Source organism: Periplaneta americana, chromosome 6 (genome assembly GCF_040183065.1).
Source record: "Periplaneta americana isolate PAMFEO1 chromosome 6, P.americana_PAMFEO1_priV1, whole genome shotgun sequence".
Taxonomy (NCBI): Eukaryota; Metazoa; Arthropoda; class Insecta; order Blattodea; family Blattidae; genus Periplaneta; species Periplaneta americana.
Window position 1 is genome coordinate 1,427,135 of NC_091122.1, and position 22,655 is coordinate 1,449,789.

Consider the following 22,655-nt stretch of genomic DNA (forward strand, 5'->3'; position numbering starts at 1 on the left):
TTGCAACTGCATATTTTCGTGGTAATTGAGGAACAATTCCTGGCTTAGATAATGTAAAAAAGAAATTACGTATTGCTACTTCAGGCTGTAGAATATGATTTACATGTTTTAACAAGAAAGAAGATACCTTGGCAATATTTATTGACTTTTAATTAGCATATGACTCTGTTTGGAGAAATAAATTATTACTAAAACTCCAGAAATTAGGTATCTCCAACAATATGTTCAGATGAATATCAGAATTCCTTAGTCAAAGATTCATTGCTACTAAATTCAATCTCACTTTCTAGTTACAAACATATTATAGAGATCTACTTCAGGGTGCTATGAGAATATTAAAGATTCGCCGGAGTGAATTTTTCTCCTCAAATATTAACTGCATTTTAAAGTTTCAGGTTGCTACGAAAAGTCGAAGGAGCATTGAAATTACTCCAAATTCTGTTAATGATGTTTTATATACAATATACAGTAAGTTTCAAACTGAAGTGATGTTAATTGTATTTTTCCCAGCAACACGAAACTTTAAAATGCAGTTTTCTCAGAACTTTAAATTTTGAGTTGGTCCCCTTTCGAACTGCCCCATCAATATATCTGTAAGTTTATTATTAACTACAAGAATTGGAACATAAATATTAATCATTATTATATTTTTTCAGTTGGATTATGATGTAAATGAAGACAAACTGAAAGAAGTGTTTGACTTGGCTGGGACAGATATATCTGCAGAACTCAGGCGAGATACTGAAGGACACAGCAAAGGGACCTTCAAAATTACCAGAAGGTTTGCGAGGCCTTGGAATGGGCCTGGTGCTGGTGGCGCTCCATTACAGGATGTTACTCGTAAGGCGCAATATTTAATCAAAGTAAAGACAGGTATTACATATACGAACTTTGCTTTCAACAACGTAATTTTCACACCAAAAATATTATACCTTAAGTTGCAAGTGAATTATGTCTCAAGTATCTCACAATCACCGTTTCAAATTTTACTGATTTTTCAATTACACTACATTTCAGGGAAATATGTTATTCTTCATCCACTCCAACTAATTCATATGGTTGAAAGTCCGCCCTCTGAGATCAGCTGTAAAGCGAGTCATGTGGTCTACCTTACGGCCTGTATTAGATCACGTCCTTAGATGTATGCACCGTATTGTAAATAGTAGTTCGAAAAAAAAACTCGGTAGACACCTATAATAGAACTCAAATTGTAGAAATACTTCGATATTCCAGTGTCGTACACACGTAATTTTAACATACCATTTTTGCACGAAGCAGTAGCTATGGTCACGTACAATTTGTAAAATTTAAATGGGAAAATGGGAAAAATGAAATCTTCAGATTTGTATTAAACAAACATCCTGCAATATTACATGTATAATTAACAAATTATTTCGTTGACTTTGGGGTTTAAATTAGTAATGGAAGTATTACAATTCAGCTCCAGATTATAAAGATACAATTCTCTTATTTGAGGGCTTACAACCGCAACAAAATGACGCCATTTCAGAAAGTCTAATAAGATATAAAAGCTACAATATACAAAACATTACCTGTCTCTGGTATTTGGCCTAGCAGAATTATCTGTCTTTCCCTCACGAGCTTCTAACATTTTAATACTTACTTTAATACTAATACAGAATTATGATGACTTGCCATGTTATCAAATCTTCTTATTGCCATGACACCTCCAAGGCAACTGAGATAGAAACCTTTAACGGTATTAATCTATTCTTTCCATTCCCGACTCTATATGCATTATTTATTGCACTTACATCCACGTTTAGTTTGAAATATTTAGTTAATAACTGTAGCACTAGTAAACATGTATCGATTCCTGTTTCTTTAGTGTTCTCTTCAGCCCATAGATTACAATGTTATTGAGTCTACTATCACTTTCCCATTTTCTAATCATAGACTTTAGGGTATCCTGCTCCTCGATAACCTCTTTTATCTTATTTTCCACATCCATGTATCTATCTATTAAGATTTGTATTAAACATCCTGCTATATTACATGTATAATTAACATACATTATCTCTATTGCCTTGGAGCTTAAATGAATCAGCTACTGTTTATAAAGATGCAATTTGCTAGTTTTAGATTTATAACCGCACCAAGACGACGCCGTTTCAGAAGGCCACTACGATGAAAGAGTTAAATATGTCTAAATACAAATTATTTACCTCTCTGGAACTGTTGCCCCAGACGTACTTTGTTCTCCGGGTGTTGACATCATGCAAATGGGCAAATTATAATTAATGTTCGAAACAAAACTTGACATTTTTTTCTAGTTCCAATTCTTTGAGAGTCAGTCCTGTTACGTTCCAAGTTGCGACATTTACTCTCTGTTATACCTTGTCGTGTATCCCTTTTCCTAGCATTGGTTGTCACCGTCCCTCTCTCTTTGCTGCTTTTTCATGCTACGTAGATGTAGATGTAGTATGATCTTCTTAGGTCATTTTTTGACATTTTTCACATTTTTTTCTAGTTACAATTCTTTGTGAGTCAGTCCTCTTACATTCCAAGTTGCGACATTTACTCTCTGCTTTATAACTAGTCGTGTATCCCTTTTCCTAGCGTTGGTTGTCACCGTCCCTCTCTCTTTGCCGCTTTTTCCCACTACACATAGATGTATGATCTTTTGAGGTCATTTTTTGACATTTTTCACATTTTTTCTAGTTCCAATTCTTTGTGAGTAAGCCCTCTTACATTCAAAGTTGCGACATTTACTCTCTCATTTATACCTAGACGTTTATTCCTTTGCCTAGCATTGGTTGTTACCGTCCCTCTCTCTTTAATGGATCCTTCCTACGACACTTGTAATTTATGTTCGAAACAAAAATTGCCATTTTTTCTAGTTCCAATTCCTTGTGAGTCAGTTCTCTTACGTTCCAACTTGCGACATTTACTCTCCCCGTTATACCTAGTTGTGTATCCCTTTTCCTAGCATTGGTTGTCACCTTCCCTCTCTATTTAATGCTCCTTCCTACGACACTTGTATCATCCACAGGTTTTTCCTCTCTTGTTTGTTGTTTGTTGGTGTCCGGTCGATTACTTCGTGCACGTGGCGTCATTCGGTGCTAGAGAATAGAATCAATTCAAGTGATAATAGAAATGTTGTGGAAGGTATTGTATAATTCAAAGCTTTATTGAAAAAGTGTGTAAACTATGTGAAACATTTTCCCAAAAGACTCCCTCCCAAATCCAATTTCCCTAATAACTCTGACCGACAATCAAATTTCCCAAAAAGAACACAATGAAATATAATTTTATACACAAAAACTTAAGAGTGATATCCTGTAATATAATAATAATGGTTTATTTTAACTGGCAGAGTTAAGGCCATTCGGCCTTCTCTTCCACTCAACCAGTATGATAGAAAATTACTACAATGCTATGAATATAACATAATTAATACAATACAATACAATACAATTCAAAGCAATACCATACTACAAATACAAGACAATATAATACATAATTAATATAATACAATGACAATTCTTTTCGTCTTCACAACACCAATAAAATAATTATGTAATAAAAATAATAATAATAATAATAATAGTAATGATAGTCATATCTAAATTAAATTAAATTATTAAGCTCGATCACAAGTATAATTTCAATTTGACTGTGCCCGTAAGAAATCGTTTAGCCTTTTCTTGAAAGTGGTTATTGTCTGGCAGCCCCTAATCTTCTGAGGTAGAGAATTCCATTCACGGGGAACTGAGACAGTAAAAGAGGATGAATAGTGGGATGTTCTATGGGCAGGAATTGCTAGGATTTGGCTCTCCTGTGACCTGGTGTTTAGATTGTGATTGGAGGATAAGTAGTTAAACCGGGAACGAAGGTAATTTGGAGTAGAAGTGTGGAGAACTCGAAACAGAAGAGAGAGCGAATGAAGTGTTCTACGGTTACTAAGTTGCAGCCAGGATAAAGATTTGAACGAGGGTGTAATGTGGTCAAATTTGTGAGCATTACTGATGAATCTGACACACACATTGTGCACACGCTGCAGCTTGTTCGAAAGGTCAGTTGTCAAGTCTGTAAATATTACGTCGCAATAGTCAAACAGTGGTAGTACGAGGGTTTGCACTAAAGTCTGTTTTAATTCTGGCGGGAGGAATTTTCTGAATGGGTTAAGAGAATGCATGGTATAGCACACTCTCTTGGATATTTCCTTTATTTGGCATTCCAAATTTAAATTTTCGTCCAAGAAAATGCCGAGATTTCTGACGACGGAATGGTACGGAATAGTGGCATTATTTACTGTAATAATTGGGATATGTCTGTCGTTCATTGTGTTCAGTAGTCTCTTGTGTCCAATTATTATAGCTTGTGACTTACTAGCATTTAACCTAAGTCTGAACTTTTTCGCCCATGAAGAAACTTGATTCAAGTCATGATTAATTTTGCCAATAGTTGCGTCAATTTCGTCCTGGTCGTGAGTGTATGTAGAGTTGTAAGTCGTCTGCGTAAATGTGATACTTGCAGTAATGTAAGTTTGTAGTCACGTCATTAATATAAATGGAGAAAAGCAGTGGTCCAAGCATGGTGCCTTGAGGTACTCCTACTTTCGTGTATCGCCAAGGGGAAAACCGATTTTGTACTGAGACACATTGTTGACGATCACGAAGATAAGAGTCCATCCAATTAATGCAGTTGTCAGACAAGTATAACGTTCTTAGTCTTGCAAGTAGTAGGTCGAGATCAACTGAGTCGAATGCTTTACTGAAGTCTAGTAGAGTTAATATGGTCACCTCGCTTCTGTCCATTGCTTCTCGCATATCTTCAGTCACTTTGAGTAGGGCAGTTGTACTGTGTCCTGTTCTGAAACCAGATTGGTGTTCGTTGATAAGTTTGTACATGTTTAAGTGGTCTGTCAGTTGTCGGTGTACGATGTGTTCCAGTGCTTTGGAGAGAGCAGGGAGAATATTTATAGGCCTGTAGTCGTTTGGAGAGGTCGGAGTTTTCTTCTTGGGTATAGGTGTTACTAGTGCCATTTTCCAAATTTTAGGAAAGGTATTAGTTACGAGAGATGCATTAAATATATGGGTCACTGTCGGCACGATCACGTCAATTATTTTATTTAACAGTGATATGCTGATACAGTCTATGCCTTGTGCGTTAGATTTCAGTCGTCTTAGTGATTTTCTGATGTCAATTTCAGTAATGTATGTAAAGTGAAATAACGTGTCTATTGTAGTCGAAGCATTAGATAGAATGTCTTCCTTTGTTTGGTCCTTTTGTAGAGGTTCGGGAGGTGGGGTGGTGAAATGTTCATTCAGATCAGTAAGTGATATGTCAATGGTCCGTACCTGCTGTTTCTGTTCTCTTAATCCCATGGAGTTGATATTTTTCCAAAGCGCTTTCGTACTAACAGAAGGTTGGATGAGTGAGTGAGCGTAACGAAGTCTTGCGTTTCTGATTGACTGGTTTGTCCGGTTGCGTAGGCGTCTATAATTGTCGTGATCAGAAATAAATTTTGTTCTTCGGTACCTGCGATATGCAGCATCTCTTTCTGCCATGTATGTGTGCAACGATTCGCACATCCAAGGAGCAGGTCTTAGAGTAGTGGTTCGTCTAGTGTTCAGTGGTGCATGTTTGTCATATAGTTGGGTGACTAAATTGTTAAATGTCTCAACTTTTTCGTCTACACTTCTCAGGGTCCAGATAGTCTGCCATGGTAGTTTAGTTCCGTCACTAATTAGTTCGTCATGGTTAATGTGAGTGAGGTCGCGATGTGTTACAATGTGAGGTTTACGTCTATGGCATCGTGAAGAAAATTCAACGTAGATGATATCATGTTTTGGGATTCCAGGAGCAGGCACTTGTCCATTCGTTATTACGTCATGAGGTTTGTTTGTCGCGATTATGTCCAGTAACGTCTCTGAGTAAGGAGTGTGATGTGTAGGTTCGGAAGGGAGAATTGTCATATTGCAGGACTGGAACATGTTCTGTAGTTGTATTGTTGCGTTGCTGTTAGCTGAAAGTGAATTTGTGTTAAAATTGCCAAGTACTGCAGCATGCGGATAATTGGGAACCAGATTCAGCAGTGCCGCTTCAATATCACACAGGTGATTTACCTTCGGCGGTTTGTAAACTGCCCCAAGGAGGCATTTTTGATATTTTATTTTCACCTCTACAAATAGAAATTCTGGCCGTTCACTTTTGTCATTTGAAGACTTATGAATAATTTTGTATGGGATGTCTGATCTTGCATATATAGCTACGCCACCACCCCTCTTGTTGATGCGGTCATTTCTAACGAGTGAGTAGTTTGGAATATTAATGATATAGGAAGAGTGAGAAGATTTTAACCAGGATTCTGAAATTAGTATAGCATGCAGATCTAACGGTGCGAAAATAGTAAGGAATTCGTTGAAATGTGACAAAAGGCTCTGTGTGTTGACATGGCTATTTTAAATGCCTCTGGATGTGCGCTGAAGCAAGATTTTAACAAGTCGCAGGTAGAAGGGACAGTTACTTTGTCAGTGGATGGACTGGGAGAGGGAGTGGTTGCTGAGCGCGTCGCAGAAAGTAGGTCATTGCTATGAGGGGCTGCAGACAACAATAGTTCAGACTCTAAAGGGTCAATGTTGCCAACTTACTAATGTTACTGTACTATTGTATACTAAAAGAATTTGAAAATACTTTGTTAAGTATTGCAGTTAATACAGAAATAACACTAAATTAATTATTTACTAATAAACAGATGTTAAGGGTGCAGAAAAATTGTAGTTAATATTGTGACAGCGACGTGAGATTCGAACTCACGACCAGCGTCCCGCAAGAAAGCAGATCGCACAGGCTCCACGGAACATTGAGTGACGTCGCGCGGTGGAGAGAAGAGAGAGGGTGTATTACGTCACGCGACGAGTTTGCGCGCGCATCTGGTGCTGGTAGAGAGGAGAGGGCCCTGGATTTCTCTGGAATGCCATCTCTAGAGACGGGTGGAACCTTCGAGGCTACGTCGCTGTAGTTATAAATTACGGTCGCGAAGGAACGACAGCAGTTTCAGAGTTTTCAGTTATTCCGTCAGTGAGTAAGCCAGAGCAAGCAAGCCAGAGTTCGACTCGAGTGTGCGTCCGCATCTGCGTCAGCATCCGAAGGCCTGAGTTCGAGTGCAGTGGACCGCAGTTGGAGGGACCTGAGTTCGAGTGCAGTGAACTGTCTCTGAAGGTCTGTGGTTCGAGATACTGTGAACTCGAGTGACTGAGATAGAAGAACTGTGAACTGAGAACTGGTAGTTCTGATTTGTAAATAGTGCTTTGTAAATATTAGTTAAGATTAACAGTTCATTGTTGTGCGTAATAATCCAAGTAACTGTCATTGTCGTCGGTGGAGTGCTATAACGAATACTTTGTTGAGTGAAGATCCAATTGTTGACGAGAGCGTTTAAGGTGAATTGTAGAAAGGAATTATTGTTGTGACGAATAAATTACATTGTTGTAACTAATAAAATTTACAATATAAGAACAACACTAAATCAATTAGAATAACACTAAATCAAAGGAAATATAGTAAATAAAATCGGAAATAATCTGTGAGTGCAGGCGAGTCACATAACAAAACTAGTGAATATCAGACTCACGAAAAATGTGCCTCTTGACCTCTCCAGTTTTGACAAAGATGTTGCCATCAATTGTCCAGACACTAGTGACGCCATACTTGTCAATACATTGTCTTAACAGTTTGTGCCTGGCTTCAGTCAAGTCTTCTCTAATCGTAATTGGTTTACCTTTAAGTTTCTTCTTGTTCAGGAAGACTTCTCTTCTTTTCCTGTAACTCACGAACTTAACGATCACGGTCGTGGGCATTCTCCTCTCCTCCCCACACAATGGCTCCTGTCGATGTGCACATCCAACACCACACAGATTTGGGCTGCGACATCAACTGCTATCACGTCAGTATCCTCACCCTCAGACTCTGGCACCCCGAAGATACGCAGACACTGATGGCGTCGATACTGCTCCAAGCAGTCGTGCTTTTCTTCCAACTTCGCTTCTAGAACAGAAATTTTCTCGTCCCTTTCTTTTAAGGCCGTTTCCATTTCTCGATAATGGCACTGTTTCTGTCGAGTGCGGCCTTTAGCTCCGACACTATCGCGTCCCGCACCGAGTCCTTTATTAAGTTGGCAAGTTCACTCAACATGGCGGGATCCCTCCACGCTTCCTGTACACTGCGTCTAACACTCTCGTCAGCAGCTGGAACCTCTTGCTTTTGATTTCTCCTTCCCATTTTCAGGCAAGCAGGAACTGAGTGCTAAATACACTGATTTGACACAAAACTAACGTACACAACTTAGACACCTCCGAAAAAATGAGCGATCTCACGAGCCGACACAAGTGTCACACTCTACAATCCGCCATGACAGATATAGTGCCGCCTGGACCAAAGCCCCGCTCAATTGATTGCACACATGGTGGCAATTTTTTTTCTCCCAGCTTCTGTTTCATTCTATCCATTCTTACGCATATTCTTCTCCCAATTGATTGCACACATCATGGCAATTTTTTTTCTCCCAGCTTCTGTTTCATTCTATCCATTCTTACGCATATTCTTCTCCCAATTGATTGCACACATCGTGGCAATTTTTTTTCTCCCAGCTTCTGTTTCATTCTATCCATTCTTATGCATATTCTTCTCCCAATTGATTGCACACATCGTGGCAATTTTTTTTCTCCCAGCTTCTGTTTCATTCTAGCCATTCTTACGCATATTCTTCTCCCAATTGATTGCACACATCGTGGCAATTTTTTTTCTCCCAGCTTCTGTTTCATTCTATCCATTCTTACGCATATTCTTCTCCCAATTGATTGCACACATCGTGGCAATATTGTGCCGCCTGGACCAATTCCCCGCCCAATTGATTGCACACATTTTGGTAAAGTTTTGTCTCCCACCTTTTGCTTCCTTCTATCCATTCTTACGATAATTCTTCTCTGGTAAATGACTTGGTTATGGAATAAGGCTGCCCAAGAGTCAAGGAAATTAACTCAAATATCAAACTTATCAAAAGAACATCAATTTACATATTTGAAATCAAATGAATGGATTTTCCAAAACACACTATGAAATTAATCTTATAAAAAATTTTTACCTAGAAAAGGAAGCAAAAACAAGCAAAATTTTAAAATCTATCTCTTGATATATTTCAAAGAATAGCCCTGAAATCAATGACGTCACTTATGATTCACTCTGCATATGCTGAGAAATGAAAATTTAAGTATTTAAAAATCGCACATACTGTATGACGTCACCAGTTTCTTTTCTTCCAGTCAGCTTCTAACTATAACACAAATCATTCTAAATTTATATATTCCGAGCCTTATTTATGGCTTTTAAGGAACCTGGAGGTTCATTGCCGCCCTCACATAAGACTGCCATCAGTCCCTATCCTGAGCAATGTTAATCCAGTCTCCAACATCATATCCCACCTCCCTCAAATCAATTTTCATATTATCCTCCTCTGTCTCAGCATATCCAAAGGTCTTATTCCCTCCGGCCTCCCAACTTATACTCTTATGCATATCTGGATTCACCCATACATGCTACATGCCCTGCCCATCTCAAACGTCTGGATTTAATGTTTCTAATTATTATATCAGGCAAAGAATAAAATGCATGCAGTTCTGTGTTATTTAACTTTCTCTATTCTCTTGTAACTTCATCCCTCTTAGCCCCCAAAAATTTTCCTAAGAACCTTATTCTCAAACAACCTTAATTTCTGTTCCTCTCTCAAAGTGAGAGTCTAAGTTTCACAACCATACAGAAGAACCAGTAACATAATTGTTTTATAAATTGTAACATTCAGCTTTTTTGAGAGCAGACTAGATGATAAAAGCTTATCAACTAAATAATAACATGCATTTCCCATATTATTCCATGTTTATTGTCCCCCTGAGTATCATTTATATTTATAACTACTGTTCCAAGATATTTCAATTTTTTTCAGCTCTTCAAAGAATAAATTTCCAATTTTTTTATTTCCATTTCGTACAATATTCTGGTCATGAGACATAACCATATACTTTGTATTATCGGGATTTACTTCCAAACATATCTCTTTACTTGCTTCAAGTAAAATTCCCGCATTTTCCCTAATAGTTTCTGGATTTTCTCCTAACAGTCACGTCATCTGCATAGACAAGCAGCTGATGTAACCCGTTCAATTTCAGACCCTTCCTGTTATCCTGCCCTGAATTGTATCACAGCTTCTACTGGAAGGTGTTTCCACTCAGTGACATTTGAAAGTACTTTGTGAGAGATGTGTTGCATGCCGTTTATGAAAATCAGGTCGATAGTGCTTGTCCTGTTTTAGCTTATATATGTCTTCTGGTCTTTACTGTTGATTAGGGTGAAACCTTCATCTGCTAGGAATGTGAAGACTGCTTCTGTCTTTTTAGATGGTACATCCATATGGCAATTGAGATCTCCTGCTATTATGACTGGTTCCGTTTTCGGTATTCGGGAAAGGGCTGTACTTATTTCGTCTATGATGTCAGTTTCTCCTGTCTCTGGTTGAAAATATGTCCCTACTATTGTGCATATCTTAGTCTTTCACTTTACTCTCATCTCACTCACTGTAGTGGCACTATGACGCATTTCACTGACACTCTATAACACACAGTGTGACATATAGTGACATTCCAAATACCACAAGTGTAATAATGTATAACATTATTATTATTATTATTATTATTATTATTATTATTATTATTATTATTATTATTACAAGAACAATAATTGAAGGGTTATCATGCTAAAGGGGCTAAGTAACAAAATGTACTTTCTGAGTTATTCAGATATAACTTTATTCAAATAACGTGAAAAAAAAATATGCACTAACTCCACATTAATACTTGTTCACTGACTTTAGGAAAACAAGTTATCACTTGGCATGTTCCAAAAATAACAAATAAACACACTTTTCTAAATAAATTGGCAGTGAAATGCTGAACGGGCTAAGTCCACCAAACAATATTTGTAATGTTTCTACCTCTAGTAATCATTTTACTGTTTAGTCTTGGCACAATTCACTGTAAAACTGTTTGTGCACCTCAGGTAGGTATTCCATCATATTTCTGAGGTCTCTTTTCTTCTCTGAAGACAATCTTTTTGCACCAGTGACTTCACTGAATGTGATCGTTTTGAAATCTTCACTTCGCCACGCTTTTTTCAACACTCTTATTGTTTCCCATTCCTCTATTTCACCAAATATCTTTTTTTCTTAAGTCATGCTCACGCTTTCTTTTAGAGTTACTAGTTTTTCTGTTTCTTCCCTTTGCTGAATTATTCATATTATTTTCACTATCTATTGTACCGCCAATGAAGACACGCAAGAGACAGGCTACAAAATGGCAGGAACAAGCCTGAGAGTACAGAATAAGAATAATAAGAAAACTATTATCCTATTATCTCAGGAGCAAGCGGAAGTGTATAATCTCTATGTCCAGAATAGCCAGCTATTGTAACACATTCTGCACTTACCCCATTTAGCATGAATAAGTCATAGGAGTTACCTCTCATGCCATCTACTGGCCTTCGTAGCAACTACATTAGTCATCATTGGAGATTGCCCTTTTAGTATGTAAAAGCCCTGTTCACATACCACCCAGTGAAATAGAAAACGCGATTTATGCAAAAATGGCGCTTAGCCCCTTTAGCATGATAACCCTTCAATTGTTCGACTGATGGAGAGCCTTAAAATATATTTGACATTTGCGTCTATCAGACCCAACCAGTCTTGGTTTCGTATTTTTTAATACTGTACGGAGAAAACTCTTAACATACTATGTAAGTGGACCCAGACATGGACAACACTTTGGCTGCTTCTCAATGGAGTTGAGGGAAGTATACTGCCCTCCCAAGCCAAAAGGCCGTATCTCAAAACTTGAATATTTTTCAGTATTGAGGATTTAGTGAATGATCAAAGCGCACCTACTTTTAAAGTTAATTTATTAGAATTTTCAGCGTATTCATTATAGAAATATATTCAAAATATATAGAATACAATTTTTAGGCTAATTAGCTTACATTTTTATGGAAAATTTGAGATACGCCTAATTTGCTAAGTATTAATATTAATTGTTGAAGATACTGATATGCTTAGCAAATTAGGTGTATCTCATATTGTCTGTTTTATTTTATTAATTATTTTTATTATTTTAATAAATTACAACACATACTAAATAGCAGTATTGTAAAAAATATTGCAATCTAAGACAAATATTATCTAGAAAATTAGTGAAGAGACAGCAATTTGTTTACCAATCATTCTGTCTAATTTGACTAGAATGGCAAATAGGAAATACTAAGAGAAAAGAACGTATGTCTGAGAAACGGCCTTTTTGCTTAGAAAAATGAACTTCCGCCAAATTCGCTTAGGAATTCATATTAATTTTGAGATACGGCTTTCATTAAATCTCATTTTAAAGGCACAATTTATTGAGAAATGGTCATTTCCTTTAGGAAATAGATATATTAGCATCTGAACTATCCAATTATTCCAAAAACTGATTTTCAGAAAATCCTTGAGATACGCCCTTTTGGCTTGGGAGGGAAGTATAGTTTCGAGAAAGTATGATAAAATGCAGGAAAATTGTGTGCTGTGTAAAATATGTCCCCTTGCTGTGTACTGAACTGTAATTACAGAAGTTCTAATAAATTGCAAATGCTCTGCAGCATCTTTCACATTTAGAGAAAATGACCTCACGACGACGATGATGATGATGATGATGATGATAATGAATGTGAAATTTACCTGAAAGCCCTTGCTGAACTCTTCACGAATGACATGCATTCCTGAACACACACCCTTAAAACCATGTGCTGCCTTGCACAGATTCTGGCCAACCAAAGCAAATTATCTTTAAAGCATATTCAACAATTACCCTAAATACTATTAAACCAGAAATAAAGTGCACAATTTGTATAAAAAGAAAAAAATGCATTAAGGGTAAGTGGTAGAATAGAATCAAGAAGAGATAGAATTCTCTTTTAAGTGAAGAAGCAAGCATTTCCTTTGCCAGTGCTTAGACATTGGAATGTATTAAAAGTCAATAAATTAAGTTTACTTAACTAAATCCGAGAAGTGTGCAATATTTTCTTTTTCAAAGCTGGCTTCCCTAGAAAAGAAGCGTATTTTCGGATGTGTTAACTTTTGTCCATCATGTCTATTGTTAGGCAGTTTTTACCCTGCATGCTCACATTTAGCGTATTGAGGTGACCAGTTATGCCAACCCAAAAAGCAAGAACTGAAACTCAATTAGGCTCCTGCAAAATTGATTGTAGACGTATTTTCATTTTCACAAATTCTGAAATAGAATCTCACTGTTGACAAAATCGTTTCATAACAAGGTGACATGTATTCTACTTGCCACAGCTACAACCTTACTCCCACCCATGTTTCGATAGAGGTTCAGTGAGTGCAGAGTGATACACGTACATTGTGCACCGTCTGAGTAGCACTGATGCAGACCAACATAGAAAGCACTGCTGCATCAAAGATACGGACTGCACGTTTGGCATAACTTAACATCTCCACATTCCGGAACTTATGAATCATCTGCTACGTTGGAGCAGGGGGCAACTAAAACACGCAAGAAAGGTCGTCACAGCAGAAAATAAATAAACAGACCTACAGTTACAGACTGTACATATTTCAATCTTATCTCGCGTTAAAAACATTATTCACGAAATGGATTTCACTATGGATCGTCCTATAATAATCATCCCAGTTAATCTAGAGTTTACTGCAGGCGTAAACTTTGGAGACTCCTAGAAGTACTGAATATAATCTAGGCTAACATAGCTTGCTGTCGAGGTTGCACATGATTGTATTAATTTTTTCCCCTCTTTCAAAATTAAACTGTAGCTAGCAGTTCCTTACTAGAAGTAGTTATTTTTATTTAGCACTTTCGAGGCGCAATTTATTTAATTTTTTTTAAGGTTGAAAGCATGTAATCAGAATATTTCGGGACCTGGATGAAGATAAAAGACTTTCCCTGGTTTTCACGAATAGGAATACAACAAAATTGGGCATTTTTAGTTCTTTTTAAGAGTATTTAATGCACTAATACACTATGTAAATTCTCAATGTTCGTATACCAGAAAACAAATGCACACGCAAAGTGAATCCCTCAAAGTACACGTGCGCTGTCTGTTGGTGCTAGTTCAGGATATCCCTATTGCGCATGCCCGGCCAATTTAGAGATGAGCTTAAATGATATTTTCAAATATCTTTGACGACTGTGACAAAAAAAAATCTGTGATTTTGTCACACCGATAAAAACAAATAGGAAATGTCCAATGGTAAAATGTGAACACGATATTTCTGATGTGTATGATGAATACTGGATACCCATACTATTACAACCTTCACAGATATTACGTAGATCGTTCTAAATGCAACAGGTCGATAGTTTGTTGGAAAATCCAACAAATAAATAGCAATTTATTTAAGAGGTGCCAAAAGTTAAACTCTTGTACCACGAGGTTATTTTATAGGTATTGAATCAGTTGATATCGAAATGGAGTGGATGAGGAAATTGAGGTTATGTGATTACTTTTCATGGTTTATAAAATTTTATTTTATGATTGATAAATTATTTGAAGTCTTGCATTAATATTCTTATAATTTATAAAGTTATACAACATTTAACATAGTTTTACAAAACATTAGAAAATAAGGTCTACAAAATATAAGAATTGTTGGTAAAAGTTGAATATGTATGCGCTACTAGAAAACATTCTTAAAATACCTTGAAAATCTCTGACAGGTAATCCAAGTTATCACAGATTACATTGCACTTGTTTAACTATTCAGTTTGTGTATTTTCCAAATCAATAACAGAATTTAAAAATGAAATTGAACAATTGTTACTACATACATAAAAATTGAAGTGGAAAATACATATAAATTCAGTTACATGGAAATATAAAGATCGCAGGGAACATATAAATATTTAGAAAAACATAAATATAGACTCTAACAAAAATCAGACTAATTATGTAATGCACTTGGTAACTTTGCAACAAATTGTATCACATTGAAGGAAATAAGGTAAGAGCACCTTTAGTCGACAGGGCCCTATAGTTGACACCAATTTTTAAAATGCTTTAAATAAGGTTAAATGTATTTCAAGGAGGCCATGGATAAATCTGGCAACCATGTTAAACCCTCTCCTCTGCTACATCAAACAAGTTTGAACTTGTGTGGCCATTACATGTGGATGATGCTGGATTGAAGAAGTGTGTGTTCAGAATGAAGTAAATCTAGTGAATTGCTTAACAAAATCACAAGAAGATATATATTTAACTACTGTGTAAGGTACATTTTCTTTGATTTTATATGCTAGTTACATGCATTTTAAGATATAGAATGTGTAATATGGTTACGTTATTCCTTGTTAGAAAAAAACGTGTTCTTAACCTAGTAGCAGGGATGTCAGGCATAGGTACTTATAATTTGTGTTTTTCCTAAGGATGACAGCTATGTCAACATTAGGTTCTCAACTTAATATTACATTTTTAACTAGTTTAAACATGCTTCTCACAGTGTACATGAATATCTTTCTTTTTTGTCTACAACTCTTAGAACCTATAGTTGGCAGGGGCTGTCAACCTTAAGTACCCAATGTGTCAACTATAGGAGACAATATTGAAGAACCATTTTTTTTTTTTCCAGACAAAACATGCCTCCTAAAAATTTCAACAATATTCCCAGCAATCAATGCTTGATGCTGTAGAAGCAGTAAAGGGAGGAATGCGCTATAATGCTGCATCAAAGAAATACGAGAGTCACTTTAATGGGGAAACACAAGGGTTTGCCCAGGAAAATATACTCACAGAATGGGAAAGTCGGGGTTTCCAGTGTCCAAGGAAACATTCGTATATTCAGTGAGAAAGTTAGCTGTGAATTAAAATTTCAAGTAGGAGAATCTTTCCCCAGTAAGAAATGGTATCAGGCATTTTTAAAAAGACATCCAAATATGTCAGAGAATTTGCCAAAATCTGATATCTAGCCGTAGACAGGTTAGTCACCATAATATTGAACAGTGGTTTGAGCGTGTAAAAAAATATTGTGACTAGAAAGAACTCAACCCAGCTCTTCAGGACTCGACAAGAGTATTTAATGGAAATGAAACTTCCTTCTTTCTCAATCCTAAGGGTGGAAAAGTTCTAGCAGAATGAGGGAGCAAATCTGTTTATCAAGGAGCTGGCAACAATGAAAAAGAAAACGTGACAACTCTGATTACAGGAAATGCTGCTGGAGAGCTTGCTCCTCCAATGATGGTGCCAGAATACAGACAGTCGTAGCTCTTGCTGTTCAAGAAGAATGGGCCATTGGTCGATCAGAAAGTGGGTGGATGACCCATGAACTGTTCTACGAGTACATGGTCATGTATCATTGCCTCTGAGTCGGTTTTGTACAAAGAGAGGCATTGAACTGGTAGCATTATATCCAAATGCCACTCACCTACTGCAACCAATGGACGTTGCAGTATTCCATACACTAAAGATGTCTTGGAAGCAGAAGGTGCAAAAGTGGCAAATGGAGATTTGAAAAAGCACGATTTTGCTCGTGTTCTAAAGGTGGTTCGAGAAAGAATCGCACCCCAAATTCTACAGAATTGGTTTCAGAAATGTGGATTGTTTCCTTGGAACCTGGAAATAGTTGTGGTTCCCCAATTTGAGGCTGTAATTAAGGAAACTGGAAGAGTAACTGGGGCTTTCTTTGTATTAAACTTATGTTTTGAAGTCTTTGTATTAAATTAAACTTGTTTTTCAAGTAATAGTAATAATACAATTAGAGCTTAATAGCTTATATAAGGTCTTTTATTGTGTATACATATACAAAATACCTCTAAATCCCACTCACATAATTTTTTTGACGACATAAAAAATGTCGACCATAGGTACTAGACATCTCAGCTTTAGGGTTCTTTCTATATTTGGGTGTCAACTAAAGGTGCATGACAAGAGGTTATTGGTAAATTTATTTTTCAATATAAATATTCAGTGTAACTAATAACACACATGTAGGTTAAAGTAGGAATTCCCAGGTGTCAGAATATATTTCTAAAATTCGTTGTTATGGTAAAGTACAATCAGAGGATTGAAAAAAAAACGTTGCAGGACTCCTTCACATGTCGACTACTGGTGCTCTTACCTTACTGAACAAAATATCACTGTTATACTAAATACAATTGACCATGGACAGAATATGCCAAGCGACTTTCCTTAAATTTTACAGTGGAACATTTTTTTAACTTTAATACACTGCTAAGACATTATTATTTTATACACCATTTTTTAAAGTTCTATGTTATAATGCAGGCTTTTGCCATTCTGATTTACTCACTGTGTGAGGTAACAGATGGGACCAACACAAAGTGTCTTAGCATGTTTTTTTCGTGGACTCTTCAAATTACATACATATGTGTAGTAGATAACACAAGGATAGGCCTGATACTTTTCTGTCCATATTCAAATAATGTGTATCTTTGAGTTGGTTGAACATATTAAATTGGCCTAAATCATGTTGCTATTGAAGATGATGTACACAATTTGTTCTTTAAATATAAAGGTTACATTAAAGAAAAAGATTTCCTATACTTTCCAACCATGAAGCCTGCTTCGTCAATCATTCATGAGCAAGCTGCTTTTGCAAATTTTTCAAATGTATAATCACAAAATTTAATATGGAATGAAACTAAACAAAAATAATCATAGTACTAAATAAAAATGAGGTGAGAAAAAACATACATGCATCTAGTATAGCCCTATATTCAGAGTTATATGAAAATATAAATTAGTTGTATCTGCTGGGAATACATGAAATTAATAAACACATCAAAATATATTATAAATACAGAAAATATATGTACCAGTAGTAGTTAATTTTGCAGAACAAATTATCACGGTGCATAATATAATAATGAACAAGTATCACAAAATTACACTATAAATACAATTGCACAGAAGCATATGTGTAATAGATCCGAATACTATCAAGTAAGTAAAGTTTGTATCACAACAGACGGGGTAGATCTTAGACATTTATTTTTCCTTTTGTTAAAGTCCTAGTCTGTACATATAGCTGATTCCTTTAACAGTTCTATACCAACCAAAATTGAAGAGATCGTTAAATGCTAGCACTGCTTAGCAGAATAGCTATAAGTACAGTGAATTGGCCTGAATCACGCTGCTGAGGATGCTTTATATATAAAAACAGGATTTGTTGTGCTTTTCGTCCTTGGAGCCTCATTTGTCCGTTGCTCAAGAGCAAGCCTGCTTTTGAAAAAAGTCTCTCGCAAGGTACAGAAGTAGCCAATGCACAGAGTGTGTCCTGAAAAATTTCACTTATATGGGGCAAGTGAGCCCTGTGATCATGCCACCATTGCAATGGATCCCCATTACGATCCAGAATATCACTATCCATGTATCGTTGCACTTCATTTATAGCTCTTGAAGTATTGCTGCCTTGTGGTCTATCATGAACTAGACGTTCGTTTAACAGAAACCATGGTGAAAGTTGATCATTTTCATTTGTACTTGTATCTGACACTGAAACGATTTCCTCGTTCACGTCATGTGATAATGTAAGCTTGTTGGAAACCATATTTATGACCAATTATTTTACTTTTTCAGCAGCATTTGTGCTTTCAAATGGAATTATTCGAAACCGTGGATCAAGGAAGATATACAGATAGTGTGTCACTGTTTTCAATGTTACCCAATCTTTCTTCAGTGCCATCTTTGTTTCAATATCACTTGTTGAGAAATGTCTGTGAAACTCTGTTTTGAGAATTTCTCATAAATTGCACGTAGGCCATTGACTGATGGACTTGCATATTTTTCACAACTCGATGATTTTGTGACATTTTCAAATGGCTCGAGTATTTTGCACATTTCATGGATTATTTTCCACCCCTCTGAAGTTAGCAGAGGCAAATCTTTGTCCACAAGTGCAACTGAACTCTTGATGGCATCTTCAAGCTCACAAAAGCATTCCAACATATAAAATGTCGAGTTCCAATGTGTTTGGACATCCAACAACAATTTTTTAGGCTGCCTACATTCAGTGGACCTTTGAAATGCCATCAGTTTTTCTCTTCCAGATGCACTTCTTTTGAAAAAGGTAACAATTATTTTCACGTTGTCCAGCAAATCTTTTATTAATTCCAGGCCATCTCTTACTATCAGATTAATGAGGTGAGCAAAACAACCCAGTGGTTTCCATTGGAGTTCTTCTTTTATGGCCTTCTTAATATTAGCTGCATTATCAGATACTGCCAAAGTGATTTTGTTCTCTAGATTAAAATGTGTCACGAATCTCCTTAGTTCCTGGGCCAAATTATAGCTAGTGTGACTACCTTCCATGACACTGCATTCTAGAAGAACCGACTTTCTTTCGAAGTTCTTATCTATGAAGTGAGCAGTAACTGCTATGTATGATTCATTATTTGAGGTCCAGCAGTCTGTCGTGATACAAACTTTACTTACAGACAGAATAGCATCTTTCGCTTCATTTAAACACTGTTCGTACAATGCAGGAATCATTCTTTGACATTGTGTGACGATTGGGGAGCTCGTATCCTGGATTGAGAGTGTGCACAAAAGCCTTGAATCCAGTATCTTCCACAATTCTAAAAGGCTGAAAATCGAGAATGAACAATTGCAGTAAACATTCATCTATTTTCCTTTTATTAGGTGCTGTGACTTTTCTGGAGATGTACGCCGACATTTTACTTTGAAGCAACTGTGGCTGGACATGTGTTCTCTGCATCTGACAAGGGAAGGGTTTCGGCTCGAACAGGAATTTCGTATCCAAAATTTGTATACAGGCCCATCTTTACATCTCTGTAAAGCTCCCAAAAGCATTCGCTTGTGTAATGTCTGGTTTGTCAGAGCACTGTACAAGTTGAGGGGTGGAGAGAGCACTGCACAAGTTAAGGGGATGGGACACTTACCTGTAAGCCTAGCCTAGCCTAGAAGCTAGTGCGAGTGGTAAAATGTTTACAGCCCATTTGAGAACATTTTTCTCCAACGTTCTGTCTGAAAATATTGCAGCTAATCAAAAATGTACTGTTGTGCGAGTCATTGAATGCGCACAAGGACAACTTAATAAATGAATCATTCCAAGGCTAGGGCATGAAATGTATGATCATACCACCTAAAAAAAAACTAAATATATCCAGCCTCTGGATATCTATTTCCTTAGACAATACAAAATATATGCTCGGAGGATAACAGATTGCATAAGGACGCTTGCTGAGAATCCAGAACTTAACTTGGAAAATGCACTCTGTTCATAACCAGTTGTCTGCTGCAGTATACCGCCCTATGCTTCAGTATTCCTGGCAGTCAGCTGGTTACGTGAATCCTGAACAAGTCTCGGACTTCAAAAATGTAATTCAGGTGGCATTTGATTGTTCAGCACTGGAGTGTGGTTCAGAAGATTGTTCAGGTGTTGCTTCTGCGTGTTGTGCTTATTGCCCTGCTCCATGCTGTTTGATGCATTTTATAGAGAATCCTCATGTACATTTTTAAAGAAGTGTATTGACCAATACCAACCAAACGGAGAGTTACACAAATGAATGCTTTTATGGAATTCATCACCATTGTGAGGGAAGCCTCTGTACAAATTTTTAACCAAAAATTCCTGTTCCAGCCGAAACCCTTCCCTTGTGAGTTGTTGGTACCAGTAATGTGCTGGTTGATGGTTGTGGCTGAAATAAATAAGTAGAAAACTTTTATGTATGAAAAATGACTTTTATAACACAAAGGAAATAATATTTCTATTTCATTATTAAAATTGATGTGCTAGCCACCAGCCGTCAACCAATAATAGGCTAAATAAGAATTCAGTAATAATGAAAATGAAAATAAAAATTACAATAGTAATGACAAATTATATATAAGTGTATACAGAACTAAATATATACATTAAACAGACGAAATTTATTATATAAAAGTGAAATGATGTATATATGCATGTAATGTATGTATGTTTGTTCTCTATAAAAAGCACATGATTAGACCAACATTTACTAAATTTTTCCCACTTAGCCTTCATGTTTTGTTTGTCGACCTGTCAGCCACAAGGCAGTTCTTTCTTCTATTGTATTTGCATTGTCACAGTCAAGTACACATCATTGGTATAAAAAAAACATGTATGAGTCGGTTACAAACTCATATTATTCAGAGAAGAAATTACAGTATGTACAGTGCATAGTTAACCAAGATTTTGTAAATTATGATAATAATTTTAAATGTAACAAAAAATGTGTAAATAAATGTAGATAATATGGAAAACAGTAAGCAGAAATAATAAACATGTTTACGCTCATTTTCTCTTTAAGGAGAGTTTTAAAGCCTAATCTTAACAATGTTAAAAAACACATGAATGCCTAATTATCTCGAACTATAGGATTTTAAAATGTGATTTTATTATGGGACATTTATTCATTTCTATTGAATATACTGATCTTCAATAATTTTTAAATATTGATTCGAAAAAAAAATCTATTTTTAACACATTTTCAGACATTTTATTTTTTAAATATTAACTATTCAAGAAAATTTAACGAAAGTAAAAATTTCATGCAAAATGTATGTAATAGTGTTCGAGAAAATGTGGTATTAGCTTACATGTTCAAAAAATCTCATTTGACTTTTGAGTAAATCATGTTTAAAGTAAATATTTATATAACAATAGAAATACAGAAATATTTTTAAAATAAATAAATTCAGTATTTGTAAGTTAGAATTTTTCAACCTCCCCTTCATTCGACTCCACAGCCACCTACTTCCTACCTCAAAAAGTTCTGTAGAGCATCTCCTATTGCCTGTTCAATTAACATGCAAAGGAAGGAAGCTACTACATTTATTTTTCCCAAGAAAAAACTGCAAACATGAATGGGAGAAGATCTCAGATGATACACGACATGAAGATATATGAATCATATGCAGAGACTAAGAGGAAGGCAGAAAGTAGGAAAGATTGGAGAATGTTGGATTTGCAGTGAAAGACTTGGCATTTGGCAAAACACTACGTGTGTGTGTATACTCAGGGTGAAGAGTAAGTAATGTCAATTTCAGGGGCTTATGACCTTTCAAGCAAAAACGTTTAATACAATTTTGACCATTTTTGCTTCCTTTTCGGGATAAAAATTCTTTCATATAAAACATTTCAGAACATGTTTTGGGAAAGCCATTGATTTTATTTCCAATATGCTTAGTCAATTTAAGAGAGTAGTGTATTATGATGATAAATGATTGAAATAATTTTAGGTTGTCCTTTAAATGTGCAGAAATTGATCCAAACAAGCATAACATTGTAAAATTTTAGTTCACCATGACACCCCACCGACTTCAGACTGGGAACAAGATTATTTCCCTGTGTATCATAGCTGACATTGAAGGTACAGTGAGCACAAGATATGAACAGAGCATTACGGATCATTGAGTCAATATTAGGTTGGCGTGTATGGGCAGAGAGGTGTGTTGATGAGCGTTTAAAATTTGTAGAATATTCCTTAGGCGTATTACATTTTTATTTACACTTTATCAAAAACTTTAGAAAAAAGCGTTGAATAAGTGTAATTGGACGATATTAGTCGTGTGGATAACATTGGGTT

At 36.1% G+C, this 22,655-nt stretch overlaps 1 long non-coding RNA gene across 1 annotated transcript in view; it reads left to right on the forward strand.

The window, feature by feature from the left end:
* Positions 1 to 21,364, forward strand: part of LOC138700877 (uncharacterized) — a 38,641-nt gene extending 17,277 nt beyond the window's left edge. Inside the window, exon 5 of the long non-coding RNA XR_011332408.1 lies at positions 657 to 21,364. This is a non-coding gene — a long non-coding RNA (uncharacterized lncRNA). The remainder of the gene's footprint in view (positions 1 to 656) is intronic.
* Positions 21,365 to 22,655: the final 1,291 nt, after the last annotated feature.